Consider the following 18,336-nt stretch of genomic DNA (forward strand, 5'->3'; position numbering starts at 1 on the left):
TTAATATTATTGTTATTTAGTATTTAACAATATCAACTTTCTACGGTTCAATTGTACACATATAAACTCTACACTATCGATTTATTAAAGGTGATAGATATTGTTAAATTATACATAACAATAATATTAATTTTCATTTAGTAAATAAATGTGTGTTTAGGATTCAACGGTGTGCAGTTTAACAAAGCTAATGATATATATATGGGGCATTCTCTATAAGACGGACACCCCCCATCGAACAGAATTGGTTTCATATTAAAAATTCTTTCGTTGCATGAAATTGTAGCTTAGGATGTGTAGTTTCATTTTCCGTCTAGTGATTTGTGCTTGGTACTATATAAAATCCAATATGGCGTTATAAATAAACAAAAACACCAAAGAAAAATCTAGTAATTACTGTTGTAAATTCAAAAAAGAGTTAAAATATTTCAATGATCCATATTCCTAGCTTCTAGAGGTCGCTGATTACGAATCCAAAGTCAAATTTCAAAAATTCAAAATGGCGGATCCAATATGGCGGACGAAAAAAATTATTTCATCAGATTTGTCTAAATCTTTTTACTCGGGGGTTTTCGGGGTCGCTGATTACGAATCTGAACTCAGATTTCAAAAATTCAAAATTGTGGATCCAATATGGTGGACGACTTTTATAAAAATTGATTCAATTTGCTTCAAACTTGTTACTCGGGGGTTTTTGGGATCGCTGATTACGAATCTGACATCAGTTTTTCAAAATTCAAAATGGCGGATCCAAGATGACGGATAACTATGTTAAAATCGCTTGGATTCGTTTGATATATTTAACGGTGTAGAATAAAAAAAAATTTATTTATTTATCAAATTTTGTATACGATTTAACAGTATAGAATTTAATTTTAGAGAATTAAAAAAATAATTATGTAGAATTTAATATTCTACAGGTTGGGTTCTAACATATATGTATATAGTTTAAATATGTATATAGTATTAAAATAGCCCTCACTCTGTCAGTCTCAAAAAATGTCAATATAAAATTTTCAAAAAAAGGGAAAAATTAAAAAAAAAAAAACCTGTCGATTATTTTTGATGGATAATAAAAAGAGACTCATCAGATAGTCATAATTGTGTGTATACATAAACATACACGATTTTGCTTATACGAGTTTACTCGCTTCGTTTCGAGATCATGTGATTGGCCCACGGTTATCTTTAAAGCTTCCGCTTATATATATATACCGCACAAGACACGGTAGTTTTGTTCTTTCTTTCTCTCTCACTCTCTCGTTCTGTGTGAAATTTTCCCTCGGTGCGCATTTTTTTTTTCTTTCCATTTTTTTTTTTTTAAAAAGACGTATAACGATCGCATAATAACTCTTTTCTCCGTATATGAGCGTCGACCGTAATAAGAGAGGCTGAACTATAAACACATGGAATAAGGAGTAGAGAAACTTTGGATTCCAAGATCCGTGTCCGCGGTGTATTGTGTATGCGCAGGCATGCATAGTGCGCGCACTGCATGAGCTATGTACTCGAATAAAGATGTGCGAAGATGATGCATGTTCCGTTTCTCTGGACAGTAATTGCTCGGACACGCCGCTCTTTTCCATCCAGTCTATATATCTTATGCAATCTTCTCTCCTTCATATATATATATATATATATATATATATATATATATATATATATACACTTGATCTTTCGCGCCTAGGTATATACCTGTCCTGTCTTTATAGGTACAACACTCTGGACCGAAGCGAATCCCGCGATCTGATTTCCTTTTATTTAATCGTGCTCGCTATACGTCCCTATACACTGAAATCTTTCTTCAATCCTCTATATAATATATCCCAGCTCTTTTGCTCTCTCACACTATATATATATATATCGCGAGATCACACGACGGAAACTTCTTTTCTCTTCTGTCTCTCAAACTCCCCTTTTTTCTTCTTCTTCTTTTCGTTCGCTTTTTTCTTCGTATTTTTTTTGTCCTTCTCCCTCTCGAACTCTGTATATATATATATATATATATATATATATATATATATATATATATGGCCACAATGTAACAACGACATTAACCCCAATGATCGTTTATCGCCTGCGTTCCATTCCAGGAAACATGCTTTACAATTTATCACTTTTCTGCGGAAAGATGTAGATTTCTACATATATATATGTATATAGATGTGTATTATATATTGTAGACTATATTTTTTGTTGAGTGTTTCGAAATTGAATCTCGTTACGTTTTATAAACATGCCTTTATTTTACTATTCATTTTAGGTTTTATTTTTAAAACAAAAAGTATTCTTCTATATTACACCTGGCGATGGTGAAGAAATACTTCTTTTTTTAGTCAGTAATTAACAATAATTAACAAAAAACTTTTTAAAATTAAAGCGAATCCGATTCATTTTTGAAAAATTATTGCGGCCATATTGGAACATGCTATTTAAAATTTTTTAAATATGATATTAAGTTCGCGTGATTAGGGACCTCGAAAAACGCCGAGTAAAAATTTTCAAGCAAATATATGGGAAATTTTTAATTTTTTCAACCTCCATATTGGATCCGCCATTTTGTATTTTTAACAACAAATATCGGATTCGTATAATCAGTGACACCAAAAATCCCCGAGTAACAATAATTTTCAAGCAAAAACAGTTAATTTTAAATTTTTTCATCCTCCATATTGGATCCGCCATTTTGTATTTTTAACAACTAATAGCGGATTCGTAATCGCAGCGATCCCGAAAACCCTCGAGTAACAATTTCCAAGGAAATCCGAGCAACTTTTAATTTTTCGTCCGCCATTTTGAATTTTGAAAAACTGACATCAAATTCGTAATCAGCGACCCCGAAGACATTAAAGTAGGGAATTCTGTTGCAATAAAAAATTGTATTATAATTTTTTTAACACTTTTTGTCGATCCTGGCCCGCCACTCCGGTGAATCGAAGGATGGAAGGCGGAGCATTTGCTATAACGGCACTGCCATGCAAAACTGCTGAAATCAAGTGAAGAACTATTTAAACATTTTAATAGTAACTCGTTGACTTCAACAGTACACTGTACGTTCGGTACATTTCGTGTCGTGTCAAAATGGCGGATCCAATATGGCGGACTTTTTTAAAAAAAATCGTTCAATTTCCATAAAATCGATATCTAGAAGTTCTTAAGGTTGTTGATTACGAATTTAATGTTGATTTTTAAAAATTCACAATAGCGGATCCAAAATGGCGGACTTTTTAAAAAAATCGTTCAATTTCCATAAAACTTAATACCCAGGGGTTTTTAGGATTGCTAATGCGGAATCTTATGTCAGTTATTAAACATTCAAAATGGCGGATCCAATATGGTCGACATAAAAAAAAATTGTTCGATTTCTGTAAAACTCAATACCTAGGACGAATTTAAAGTCGGTTTTACAAATTTTTAAATGTCGGATCCAAAATGAGGGACTTTTTTAAAAATCGTCCACCATATTAATGCCGCCATTTTGAATTTTGAAAAACTGACATCAGATTCGTAATCAGTGACCCCAAAAACTCATAGATACCAAGTTTCATTAAAATTGAACGCCCGTGTGGAAAAATCTTGTGGAAGTCTAGCGTCTAGAAATAGTCTTTCCAGTCATAGGCAAGCCCGTCTAAACTAGTCGGTCTTGCTATTCGCTAAGAAGCGTTTCAATGGACGTAGTCGAGTTCGTCTTATCTAGACCGTTTTTCAAGACTCAGGCCAGCGACTTTACAGCGCTACTTGACAAACGTATAGGTTATGGTCGTTTGCGGTTGTCAGTGTACTTTTATAGTTGTTGCACTTTTGTGAAATTCTTTTTTTTGTAAAATACTTTTGTAAAATGCTTTTGTAAAATACTTTTGTAAAATACTTTTGTAAAACACTTTTGTAAAATACTTTTGTAAAATACTTTTGTGAAATACTTTTGCGAATTACTTTTGTAATTGTGTACAAATATTTTTAAATTTTTGTGAAATACTTTTGCGAATTACTTTTGTAATTGTGTACAAATATTTTTACAATTTTTACTAATTACAATTCAATATATTTTATAATTAGTAATTAATATTATTTAAATTATATTTATATATTGCTGTTAATTTCAATAAAAATATTCTTTGTTTTTTTATAGATTTTTGAAATTTATTTTTTTAATCGAAGAAAAAACTTTGTCACGAATTTATTTATTTTTATATTATATATCCATTAACATAACCTCAAACTAAAAAGTAGTTTTTAACAAAACTAAAAATATATTTAAAATTTATTACACCCAAATTCGACATATCCAATTGTACAATATATATTAATTTAAATAATATTAATTACTAATAAAATATATTAAATTGTTATTAGTAAAAATTGTAAAAAATATATTATTTAAAAATATTTGTACACAACTACAAAAGTAATTCGCAAAAGTATTTCACAAAAGTATTTCACAAAAGTATTTTACAAAAGTGCAACAACTATAAAAGTACACTGACAACCACAAACGACCATAACCTATACGTTTGTCAAGTAGCGCTGTAAAGTCGCTGGCCTGAGTCTTGAAAAACGGTCTAGATAAGACGAACTCGACTACGTCTATTGAAACATCTTTATTATGGATTATTTCAATATTATTCATTATAATTATACCTATAATATTGTAATAATTAAAGAATTATTATTTGATACATTATAGAGATGATAAATCATAAATATAACGTAAAAAACAATATTATTATTAATATATATATTATATTATAATATTATTAACAATAAAGGCAATGGATATGGCTTTTATATAAATAGAAATAATTTTATAATTATATTAAAAATATATATGTAATTTAAGGATAAAAACATTTTGAATTTAGCATAAAGGCGCGCCAAAAACATCACCGGTATTAACAGATTGTCGCCAAGTAGCCAGCGTGGCCCCGTGGTTAGCGTAGTAGGTTTGCGAGTGTTAGGTCGTGGGTTCGGTGCCCAGTGCGAGCGAGATTTTTCAAATTAGATTAGGTGTTATTTCCACAGGTGTTGTTAATTAATCTTAACTGATGAAACAAAAATTGTAAAAAACTTCGGATTAAATTAATTAAATAATAATAATTTTTTTTTGAAATTACTAATAATAATTAAATGAGGAGATAAGTTGTCTTGACTTATAATATTCCAATACAACTTATCTCCTTATTATTAATAAATTAAAATCATATTATTAATGAATACTAATGTTATTTTAATTTTATCTATAAATATAATAATACGTAATATTAATAGGATTATTATTATTATTACTATTATTATTAAGAATTATTGAACGCGAGAATCAAGACCTGGCCAGCTTGTCTAACTCTAGACCGTAGCATGGAACTTTCGTTCCACTTCTGATCGGGGGCTCGACAAGACCGTCTGGCCTGGGTCTATAGAGACGTTAGACAGTCTGTCCAGTGTCCTACCAGCGCCCCGAAATTTTTCCACACGGGCGATTTTAAAAAAATTTGTCCACCATTTTGGATCCGCCATTTTTAATTTTTCAAAATTGACTTCAGATTCGTAATCAGCATCTAAAAATACCCACGACTACCAAACATCAGAACATTTGAGTCAGTATAGATATGCTAGAACGATATATTTAACATTTAAGCCATATCAGTCATCCGGAAGTTCAAAATGAAAATTTAAAAAAAGGTGGCTGAAGGTGGTTACAAATAAAGCATAATCTAATGCAATAATAGATACTTTATACGTCAAAAATAGTTTTGCAACGCCGGGCCAGCACGAAAGTTCTGGTTCTTCGAAGTTTAATAAAAATGTTTAAAAAATTTTTTATATACAGGATATTACCTCTAGTTTACTCCACAAAAGTATTTTATGTTGACGGTAATTTTTTACGAAAACTAAGATGCAGTGAATGTCAATGTTTAAATGGTTTTTAATTGAAAAATATTATTTTTTCCCAGAAACTAATATTCATACGTTAACGTAGAACAACTAATCATACACGGAGAAAAATGGAAAAACGAATAAAGTAACTTTTACTACTTTAAAAGTAAAATTGGACCTGTCCGAAGTTTCTGCGCATCTCTGGCAACTTTTACTCGAAAAATAGTAAAATTGACTATTTCTGTAGTAAATTTTACTGTTTCCGTAGTAATTTTTACTATTTCTGAAGTAAATTTTACTATTTTTGGAGTAAAAGTTGCCAGAGATGCGCAGAAACTTCGGACAGGTCCAATTTTACTTTTAAAGTAGTAAAAGTTACTTTTTCTTTTTTTCCGTGTACTATTCCTATGGTATTTATAGTTTTTGAAGACAAAAATTTTGAATTTTGTCCATCTCGATTCGCAATTTGTACCACTGTGCGGTGCGCGCGCAACTTGGCTATATAAAAATCTACTGAAGTCAAAAGAGCAATTATTTCTTCCAGTGCTCAATGACTATAGTTGATCCCTACTATAGTCAGTTTCTCTGGGAAGTAAAAAATCAAAGATTGGAAAATCAGGTCAGTACACCATCAGCCCTATATTTTCTTCACAAGTTTTGGAAAGTCATTTATAAAAAATTTTTCTAAAGTAACTTATAAAATATCTCCGAATTATATAAGTACGTCCTTATACCCAAATTCATAAAAAAAAAAATAAGGTCAGTATGACAGCAAAAGAGGCGAATAAAGAAAAGAAATATTATTCAACGCGAGCATCTTATATATATCCGTAAAATTCAGCGCGCAGTCAAGGGGCCACTAAGGAATAAAACGTTAAAATTAACGGAAAGCTGGTCCAAGTGCAGATATAGCCCTCAACCTTAGCTGATGAATCCACCTTAGCTATATATATATATTGAGAGACAGAGACAGCTTTCAAGTGGATACTCGTCTTGCTCCGATCCAACGGCAACTTCTCCTCTTGTAAATGGAATCCTTGAGAAACGATGAAGGAAAGAAGCATTGCCGAGGCGAAGGAATCATCGGACAATGAGGCATAGCAAGGAGAAGAATTCTGAAGAGGTAGAAGAAAACTGAAGAAGCAATGCCACACCGACGATCCTATACAGAGAGAGAGAGAAAGAGGGTCGAAGGCCTCCGGGGGTTGCTTAGAAAGGGAAAGGGTTGCCAGCCCTTAAAGTGTAAAAGATTATCAGCGATGGAACAACGGTGGCGGCGGCAGCAGCCTACTTTTTCTTAGAAGGTTTGTGAAACACTCTCAGGACGCGCGCGGAGAAGAAGCAAAGTGGTCGGGGGCACGGAGGCACGAAATGAGGGTTCCTGAATTTTTGCCAGACGATCAATAAAACTCTCTGTGCTCTCTCGCATGTCTTTCTCTTTCACTTACTTTCTCTTGTCTCATTTTCTCTCTCTCTCTCTCTCTCTCTCTTTCTTTCTCTTACCCCGCACACTTGTCGCTGTAACGAAGTGGGATGCTTGATACGTGGATGCGAAGATAAGACTGTATTGGTGGTGGAGAGAGTGAGGGGGGTTTGAATTTCGGATGCCTGGCCCAGTGCGTACATTAATTCCACCACGACCAAAAGCTTCGTTTCGCCCCTTTCTCGTCACTACCACTTTCTTTAAGATTCACCTCATCCAAACCAAGTTCTCTATATACATATATCTTAAAATTTCTGACCCAACCCCTTTCACTTGGAAAGAAAGTCCTCACAGCATCGTTTCACATCTTCTTGTTCTTCCTTCTTCTTCTTCTTCTTCTTCTTCTTCATCATGCCTCGACTCATCAACGCCAAACGAATGAAGGGTGCTAGAGGGGTGGAATTCTAGTCTCTCTCTTTCTCGCGTTAGGATCCTGAGGGACCTTTCGCTTCGGTAGCGAAAGACGCATTTTAAGAAAACGTGACGCTCTCATTTTGACTCTTCTTCCTTCCCCCAATATGTATATATATAAAGCAACCCTCGCTCTCTCATCCTGTATTGATGCTTTCACATAAAGCCCATAAAGGACAGTCATTTTAAAAGCCTCTGGTTTGAAACTTTAGTTTCTTGATAATCTTGTATACTCTAAGCATCGCGCGCCCCCCAAGTGTTGCGGAATTTGTAAAGATCTAAGAAGATCCGAAAGTACAAGAGTCTTTCATGCTGAAAAACGTTTTCTCATTTTATGCGCGGCAACCGAATTTAAATATCTAATTTCATCTTTTGATTTATTATAATATATATAGAGTCTTTGTATAAATATATATATATATATATGAATTATACACTCGGATAAAAATTTCTTTCAAACAACCCAATTTTGGTTGAATCAATCAAAAATTTATTGTTTGGTTCAATCAAATTCATTATTTCATTGGAAAAATTTATTGAAATAAACCAAATTTTATTATTTAGATTAAATAATTTTTTTTTTTTTTTTGAATAAAGCAAATTTTTTTTTGAATTAACATAAAAATTTCGTTACTATATTGATGTCAATTTAAAAATCAAAAATTACAAATCCAATATACATAAATACTTATCAACATTTATGAAAGTGGACAAATTTGTCTAAAGATATATATGTACTCAAGGATTTTTAAGTGGCCCATATTAAAGCTGATTAAGACTATGTTCAAAAATTAAGTTTTTTAAACCTATTCACAAGCCATAACCTATATATATATACATCTACCATAGAATTTTTTAAATCAGATATCGAATTCGAAGTCAGTAATCATGAAAACACCTCAAAGAACAATAATTTTAACATAATACCGATCATCGATGGATATTGGCTGTCAACATTATAGTTATCGATATTAGTTATCAACATTAGTTATCAATATTAGTTATCGATGTTATCGATATTAAAGTTTTCAATATTTAGTTATCGATATTTAGTTATCACTATTTAGTTATCAATATTTAGTTATCGATTTTTAGATATAGATATTAGTTATCGATATTGGTTATCGATATTATAGTTATCGATATTTAGTTATCGATATTTAGTTATCGATATTTAGTTATCGATATTTAGTTATCGATATTTAGTTATCGATATTTAGTTATCGATATTTAGTTATCGATATTTAGTTATCGATATTTAGTTATCGATATTTAGTTATAGATATTAGTTATCGATATTGGTTATCGATATTAGTTATCAACATTAGTTATCAATATTTGTTATCAATATTAGTTATCGATTATAGTTATCGATCTTATCGATATTAGTTACCGATATTATAGCTATAGGTATTAGTTATCGATATTGATTATCGATGTTATGAATATTAGTTATCGATATTATCGATATTATAGTTATCCATATTATTGATATTAGTTATCGATTATAGTTATCGATGTCATTGATATTAGTTATCGATTATAATTATCGATGTTATCGATATTTAGTTATCCATATTATAGTTATAGATAATAATTATCGATATAATCGATATTTAGTTATCGATATTATTTATATTAGTTATCGATTATAGTTATCGATATTATAGTTATCAATATTAGCGATATTTAGTTATCGATATCACTGACATTAGTTATCGATTACAGTTATCGATGTTATCGACATTATAGTTATCGATATTAGCGATATTTAGTTATCGATGTCATTGATATTTAGTTATCGATTATAGTTATCAATGTTATCGATATTTAGTTATCCATATTATAGTTATCCATATTATAGTTATCCATATTATAGTTATCCATATTATAGTTATCCATATTATAGTTATCCATATTATAGTTATCCATATTATAGTTATCCATATTATAGTTATAGATATTAGTTATCGATATTTAGTTATCGATGTCATTGATATTTAGTTATCGATTATAGTTATCGATATTTAGTTATCGATATTATAGTTATCGCTTTCATTGGCATTAGTTATCGACTATAGTTATCGATATTAGCGATATTTAGTTATCGATGTCATTGATATTTAGTTATCGATTATAGTTATCGATGTTATCGATATTTAGTTATCCATATTATAGTTATAGATATTAGTTATCGATATTTAGTTACCGATATTATTTATATTAGTTATCGATTATAGTTATCGATATTTAGTTATCGATATTATAGTTATCGCTTTCATTGGCATTAGTTATCGACTATAGTTATCGATGTTATCGATATTATAGTTATCGATATTAGCGATACTTAGTTATCGATATCACTGACATTAGTTATCAATTACAGTTATCGATGTTATCGATATTACAGTTATCGATATTAGCGATATTCAATTATCGATGTCATTGATACTAGTTATCGGTTATAGTTATCTATGTTATCGATATTTAGTTATCCACATTATAGTTATAGATATTAGTTATCGATATAATCGATATTTAGTTATCGATATTATATAGTTATCGATATTATTTATATTAGTTATCGATTATAGTTATCGATATTTAGTTATCCATATTATAGTTATAGATATTAGTTATCGATATTATAGTTATCGCTTTCATTGGCATTAGTTATCGACTATAGTTATCGATGTTATCGATATTATAGTTATCGATATTAGCGATACTTAGTTATCGATATCACTGACATTAGTTATCAATTACAGTTATCGATGTTATCGATATTACAGTTATCGATATTAGCGATATTTAGTTATCGATGTCATTGATACTAGTTATCGGTTATAGTTATATATGTTATCGATATTTAGTTATCCACATTATAGTTATAGATATTAGTTATCGATATAATCGATATTTAGTTATCGATATTATATAGTTATCGATATTATTTATATTAGTTATCGATTATAGTTATCGATATTTAGTTATCGATAGTATAGTTATAGATATTAGTTATCGATATTATTATAATGAATAAATAAAATACTTTGAAAATATAAAATAATTCTTATAAAAAACCGCACGAGAGAAGGCAGAAATTGAAATTTATAAACCAATTAATAATAATTAATAAACTTGGAATTTTTTGGATTACAAATTGTTAATTGACTAAAAATTGAATTATTTCTGTCATTTCCTAATGGTTAACAAAATTTTGTCTATGGTTTAAAATTCAGACAACTTTTTTTTTGTGATTAATAGAAATCCAAATTTGAAAATGTCTATATATACTGTTAAAAATTTCATAACTTGCAAAGTATAAGTAAAAGCATGTGAAATTAATTCTCACACTTAAAATGTAATTGATAAATGTATATATATAACAACCATAGTGTAAACGCGCGCAGCTTGGATATAAATGAGATGTGATATAACCTTAGCTTAAACACCTTTCTTATCACATCCCCCAAGTCTTTTGGAAAAGACTTCATCAAGAAACCCTTCAACTTCTCAAGAGGTGCCTGAGAGTAATTAATTTTTCATAAACACTTTTGATGTAAAGTCCTTTAAAAAAAAAAGAAAAGAAACCAACAAACGCAGCTAATATAGTTCTTTTGATGTCAACTGATGTTTGAAAAACAAAATCCTGTTTATATTTTTAAAAGAAGGATTTTCACTAAAATCCACAATAAATTCTACAAATTGATTTCTAATTGGATTTACGCAGTACGTGCGCGCATTCAATACACACGATAAAAAAAAGTGATTCAAAGACAGTATAGTGTGACATTCACCTGAAGAAATGTATATATATACAATATATATCTCACGTAATTACTGATGTTTCATTTTATGCGGTTACTTTCTTGAGAGTTGTGCGGTCTACTTTTTTTCCCTGATGTATATAATTCTTGGAAAAACAATACAGAGTCGATATATATATATATACATGTTATTTTTTGTCTATATAGAAAGTTCCTTTCTCTTATTTTTGGAAGTTTAAAATTTTTAATTAAAACTCATTATATAATTGCATTCGGATACAAGTGTTATGACAGTATAGTTTTAATTAAGATTCTACTATATATCTATATATATATATACTATATATAACCATGGTAATTGTTTCTAATCGTTTGTTAATTTTACTTTTTTTGCTATTTAAGTAAATTAACCGCAATCGTCAAAGTAGTAATGTACCAACATATTTCAAAATCTACATATATACATTAATTGTTAAACAGTTGAATGATTTTGTTTAAAGGAATGTAATCATGAGTGGACCACGTTTTGTTTTTCGTGTATAACTTTTTTTGGAGCAAATAATTAGCTAACTTTAATACACCATTGAATAAGTATATAGTAATAAGAAAAGCTACAAGTTATACATGTATTTAGAATGTTTTTTACTGTCATAAGAAAATTTTCCGAGCGTTTTTTAAAAACTGTTTTTTTTAACCAAATTTCGGTTAATAAGACAACAAACGATCATTTGGTTTTTTAGACCAAACTCAACCTGACATGTAACAGAAATGTCATATAACCGAAATGAAATGTAACAGAATTGTCATTTAACCAACCTGGCATTTAACGGAATTGTCACTTAACCGACTTGACATATGTAACAGAATTCACGGAGAAAAATGGAAAAACGAATAAAGTAACTTTTACTACTTTAAAAGTAAAATTGGACCTGTCCGAAGTTTCTGCGCATCTCTGGCAACTTTTACTCGAAAAATAGTAAAATTGACTATTTCTGTAGTAAATTTTACTGTTTCCGTAGTAATTTTTACTATTTCTGAAGTAAATTTTACTATTTTTGGAGTAAAAGTTGCCAGAGATGCGCAGAAACTTCGGACAGGTCCAATTTTACTTTTAAAGTAGTAAAAGTTACTTTTTCTTTTTTTCCGTGTTGAGATTTGACCGACTTTTTTAGGCGCCAATTTCAAAATTGACCAATCGAAATTTTAATGACAAATTTTAATTGGACAATTTTGAAATTCCCGCCGAAAAAAGTCGGTCAAGTGAAAATTCTGTTAAATGTCAAGTTGGTCAAATTACAATTCTGTTACATATAAGTTCGGTTAAATGACATTTCTGTTATATGTCAGGTTGGTTAAATGACAATATTCTATTATATATGTGTTTCGGTTAAATGACAATTCGATTAAATGCGCCCCGGTTCGGATCCAGATCGGAATGAAAAGCAGCGCCTAAAGTGGCCCTAATTAGGAAATCCACATTTTCTCGTGGCCCTGCACGGAAAGAAATTTTCTGTAGAATTTACAGAAACTCCTGCGCCATCTACTGATGTTTCTTCAAATAGAGAAATTTGTAGAATCATTTGGCATTAAAATCTGTTAATTCTACAAGTTTGAGCTACAGTTCTTAAAAACTGTTGAGTGACCAAATTATGTATACTATATGGGGATAATATATATTTGGTAGAGTATTTCTTATAGGTTATATTCTCCTCCGAATACATTAAATTCGCGGAACATTATTGTATAAATTAGTATAACTTCTATGTAAATAAATTCATCCTTCAATAATTTTCTAACAAAAAAAATGAGGAGCAAGTTTTCAAAACTTATGATAAATCCACTTTTTCTTATGTCGAGAAATTGAAACAAACGACTTTTCTCACTTAATCACTACAGTTAATTTTAAAATAAAAAATTTGTAATAATTTATTTCTATAATAATGTTTATATACTATTAAGACGTTTCCTTTTTAATTAAACTTTCTTGCCGACACTATGATAATAATAAAAACACTAAATTCGCCTTAACCTCTCGCACTCAATCGTACTCAGCCTTAGTCGAATCACTGCATTGTTTTCGCGCATGCGTTAAATCCTTACAGAAAATATCTGTAGAATTAACAGATTTAGGAACATGTAAAATCTTCAAATCGATGTTGAAGAATTATCAGAAAATTTTTTTCCGTGTGATCTGGCTCTGATCGGGCGTGGCGTTTTATTCACTACTAGCGCCCTGGTAGGGAAATTTCTGCACGGATACATTCCCCTATATAATAAAAATAACAAAATATGATATATATATTCCTCAACAATGAAAACCGCAAGTTTCCTTGAAGACAATAAGTAAAAACAATTGTAGAGACGCGAGCGCATTTAACGAAAATAACATATTGTCCCCCTTTTTTTTTTCTTTGAAAAATACTGTTACAGTTCTAAAATGAAGAATAGTTCGAGGAAAGGAGACAAAAGAGTATATAGGCAATTGTGAGAACGAACAGCGGATTCAACGGGTGGATAGGTGTCTGTCTATATATATGTATATGTATATATATACTATATATGAGAAAGGACAGGGAGTGTGCATTATATTCATGGATGTTAAGTTTCCCTCTGTATTTTATTCATGTGTGTGTGAGCTGTTCATAGATAAGATAAGCTCTCTTCCAGCTATATGTATATATATTCTTAACGATCCGCTTCGTTTCCTCTTGATGCTGTGTGGATCGTTCGATCGCAAGATCGCTCACAGTGGACGCGCTTCGTCTACTCTTCAACTAAGTTCTCTTGCGGGTCAATCGCAATCTTCAAGGTGTGATTCTTGGCACGATTGTATATGTATAATATGTCGAAATTCCCACTGGTATATATTCTATTGAAATCACTCTAGTACACACTTTATCCGCGACCTTACACGCCCGTTTGCTATGCGGAAGAAATCATTTTGTGGAAGGAGGGATATATCCTTCTTCACTTTATATATATAATATATATAGTGTCCTCTTCGTGACCAGTTACGAAAAAAAAAGAATATACGTCTAAAATTTATTCAACGGATTTGCATTGTTAAGCTGAATGAAGTACATTTATTCTTTCGTATTGTATTTTATCGTAATGTATCATTGGGATATTATTATACAGATTCTATTATATTATTATTATGTCATGAAGCCTCTCGAGATCTATATAGGCGATATATATTCTCTTAGCATTGATACTTTTATTGTTATTTTTTATATACGCATTACTAATTTTGTTCTTTTTTTTTTTTAATTGGGAGATTTTGAAACATTATTGCACAGAGAAAATTCAAGTGTTTAATTTTCATTGCTTTTACAAGTAAATTGCAACTTAATTATTACTATTTTTACAATGATTTAAAATTTTTATTTCCAAAATTATTATTATACTATACCGTCAACCGGGGCTATTACACTCAAATAAAAATGCTCTCAGAAATTTTTCTGTTGATTGTTTATTCGGCCATTGGAAATTTCAGACAAATAAAAAATTCGGTGCCTATAAGAATTCTAATAAGAAAAAATTTGTTTAAAAAAAAATTCTGTCAAATGTTAATTTGAAAAATAAAAAATCGTCTAAACATAATAATATTATAAATCTAAAAAAATTCTTTAAAATAAAAATTTTAACTAACTGATTTTTATGAAGTAATTATGCGCTTCCCAGTGAGTATAATGGCCCTGCGGTTGGGGCTATTATACTCAGCAAAATATGTTTATTTATAAAATATATCCTCAAGACTTTTTATAAAGCTTCGCAGCTATATGAAATTTTTTCTGCAGATATAGTCTAGATTACGATAAGAAAAAATAGAAAATTAAAAAAAAAAATTTATAACAATTATTCAACTAATTTGAAAGTTAAACATTGACATTTTACTAAAATCTATATTTATTAAAAAACGTAGCATTTAGGTTAAGTAAACAACCCAATATAATTTCTAAAAATCTTTTTAAATTATTTTAAGAGGAAAAGTTACAAAAGTAACTTTAAAAAAATATAAAATATTAATGAAAATGTTACTTTTTTGAGGTTATATTTTAACCTTGTAAAATCTTATAATTTTCTGGTTTTTTTTTAAACAAAAGGATGTCAAAAATATATACAAAAGATGCACTATACACTTTTATTTACCTTCTACAAAAAAAAATTTCTGAAAATTATATTTTATTAATTAAAAACTGGCACTGAGTATAATAGCCCCTGGGTGAGTAGAATAGCCCCGGTTGATAATAAAAAATTAGCGCATCACGTGGACATCATCACAACTAAATTGACAACTCTTGCAATATTTTGCTAAATATTATAAAACTCTTTGAAATTCAGTATAAAGTTTGCGAATGTGCAGAAAAAAAATTTATCAGACTTTTACGACTTTATGAATTTTTTTTTGCATTCTAAGAACCAAAAAAAAAATCTCAATAAAATTATATTTTATTAATTAAAAACTGGCACTGAGTATAATAGCCCCTCTGGGTGAGTAGAATAGCCCCGGTTGACGGTATACGAAATTTTTGGACGGCCCTTTAGTAGTAATATAAAAATATGTTATAATTGACAATAAAAAATGACAAAGAATTTTCAAGTTAGAAAAAATTGTAATTCCAAATTTAGTCATTGTCTATGTATATTGAAGTATCTTGTGCTATATAAGGATAGTGATAAGGAATCATGTATGGAAGCTGAAGGGAGTAACAATCGACAAGTATAGATGACTCAGCGCTCGTGCATAAGCGGCTTGGATGGTGTTGTAGCCCCCCTATGGTGAACCATGGTAATTAATTCACAATGGGGTTCCACGTCTCAACGCCATATCTGAGCCCCCCTTTCCCCCTTCCCTTAAGTATTTAATGGTACTCTAAACCTTCTTTTTCTTAAACCCGTGGACAATATATCGACGTTACAAACATTTCGAATGTGTATATATATAATTATATATACAGCCTATAATCTCACACCTATACTTATTATTGGAAAATCAACACCTTTCCAAATCACTTTATCATCATCATTGTCTGACTTATAGTCGTATATCATTATTTCATTATTGGTAATTATCTCCGTTAAAATTAACAATTATGTCGATAAAATATTTATCCATTATTAATTTTAATTATATTATTATAGTTAAAATTATAATACTACTTTAATTTTAGCATTTGCATCATTTGGGTCCTAAAAACATACAGAAAAAAAAAATTTTAATTTTTTAAAAAAAAGAAAGAAAAATATTAGTTAAAACATCATATCGCACTCTCCTATTAAATATATTATGTATCTTCTTTCACAATTTTAAGTATTTTTTATCATCAAATTTTTTTCATAATTTTTTAATGATTCTTTAAAATCTCTCGTATGGATTTTCAAAAATTTCAATTTTTTTCAAAAAATAAATATTCTAAAATGGTGTAAATATTAAAATTTTGTTTTTTACCATCCTGTATATTTTCAGAACACAAATTATACAAAAAAAAATATAACTTCCTGCCACTATTAAAATTAAATTTAAATTAGGGATTTAATCGCTGATTAACTTCTAACCGGAGTTGGTGAAACTGGCCCTAAGTGTTAAAAAATTTCTTATGAAAAAAAGTGATTAAATTTAGGATTTGTAAAATTTTCTCAGATAATACTTATTTAATTAATTGATAATTATTTACATGATTTAATTATTTATTAATTTGCAATAAATATTTAAAGACATTTTTCCATAGTTATATTTGTTAATTTATTTAATTGTTATATATATATTGCCAAATAATATATTTCAAAAATATTTTGTTGAATTTTTATTTGTTTAAACAATTTATTGTTCATAATTTATAACTTTTTTAAATACACATAGAGAGTAGCACAATTTTATAAATTTTTTACCTTCTCTTAGTAGTTATTAATTTATAAGGTTATAAATAAAATAAAATATAGAATTAAATTTGCAACAACTATTATGTTAAATTGTTTAAACAAATAATTGTTTCTATTTATTAACATTTTTCATAATTTTCCTAGAAAAATGCAGTATTTTTTCCTATTGTAAAATTAGGAAAAAACTGCATCTTTTTAGGTGCACTACAAAAAAGTTAATAAATAACAAAAATAAATTGTTTAAACAATTGTTGAATTAATAATTTTACAACATAAAACACTTACAGTGAAAGTTCTGGATGATTTCAAGTATTTTTGTAAAATAGAATTAAAAAAATATAGTGAAAATTTATATAGACAAATCAAATAAAAATATTTAATTAGGTTCGGTAGCCGCGGTTGTTAAAGCGTTTCTTAGGTCTCTTAGGTCATGCGTCTGGGGTTCGATTCCCGTAGGGTTCAAATTTTAATTCAACTTTCAGAGTTTAATTTAAAACTTACAGGATATTTCTTCTAGAAAATTAGTATTAATTGTGGTTCAAATTAATTTTTTTAATTATTTATTATTAAAACTGGTTCTAACTAGGCACCCAAGTTAGGAACAGGCTAAAATCGCATCACAAACCATTGTAGGACCAATCTGGAAAGCCAAACTTGGACCTAGTTAATAATAGGGCAAAATAGATAGGACCAGTTCTACTATAATTAAGATTTGGAGAGTTAATTTTTGACTATTTTAGAATTTGTATTTTTTTTAAATTAAAAAAAATTAAAAAGCGTTCCAAATTAAATTCATACCATAAAAAATTTAAATAATCCATTTTTTGGATTAAATTCCTTTAATTAAATTTCGTTAATATAAACATTTCGATCTAATTTTTTAAAGTTTGCAAATTTAATCATTGAATGGATTAAAGA

This window comes from Leptopilina boulardi, unplaced genomic scaffold (assembly GCF_019393585.1).
Source record: "Leptopilina boulardi isolate dan_hultmark-lab unplaced genomic scaffold, ZJU_Lbou_2.1 LbouV2_103, whole genome shotgun sequence".
Classification (NCBI taxonomy): Eukaryota; Metazoa; Arthropoda; class Insecta; order Hymenoptera; family Figitidae; genus Leptopilina; species Leptopilina boulardi.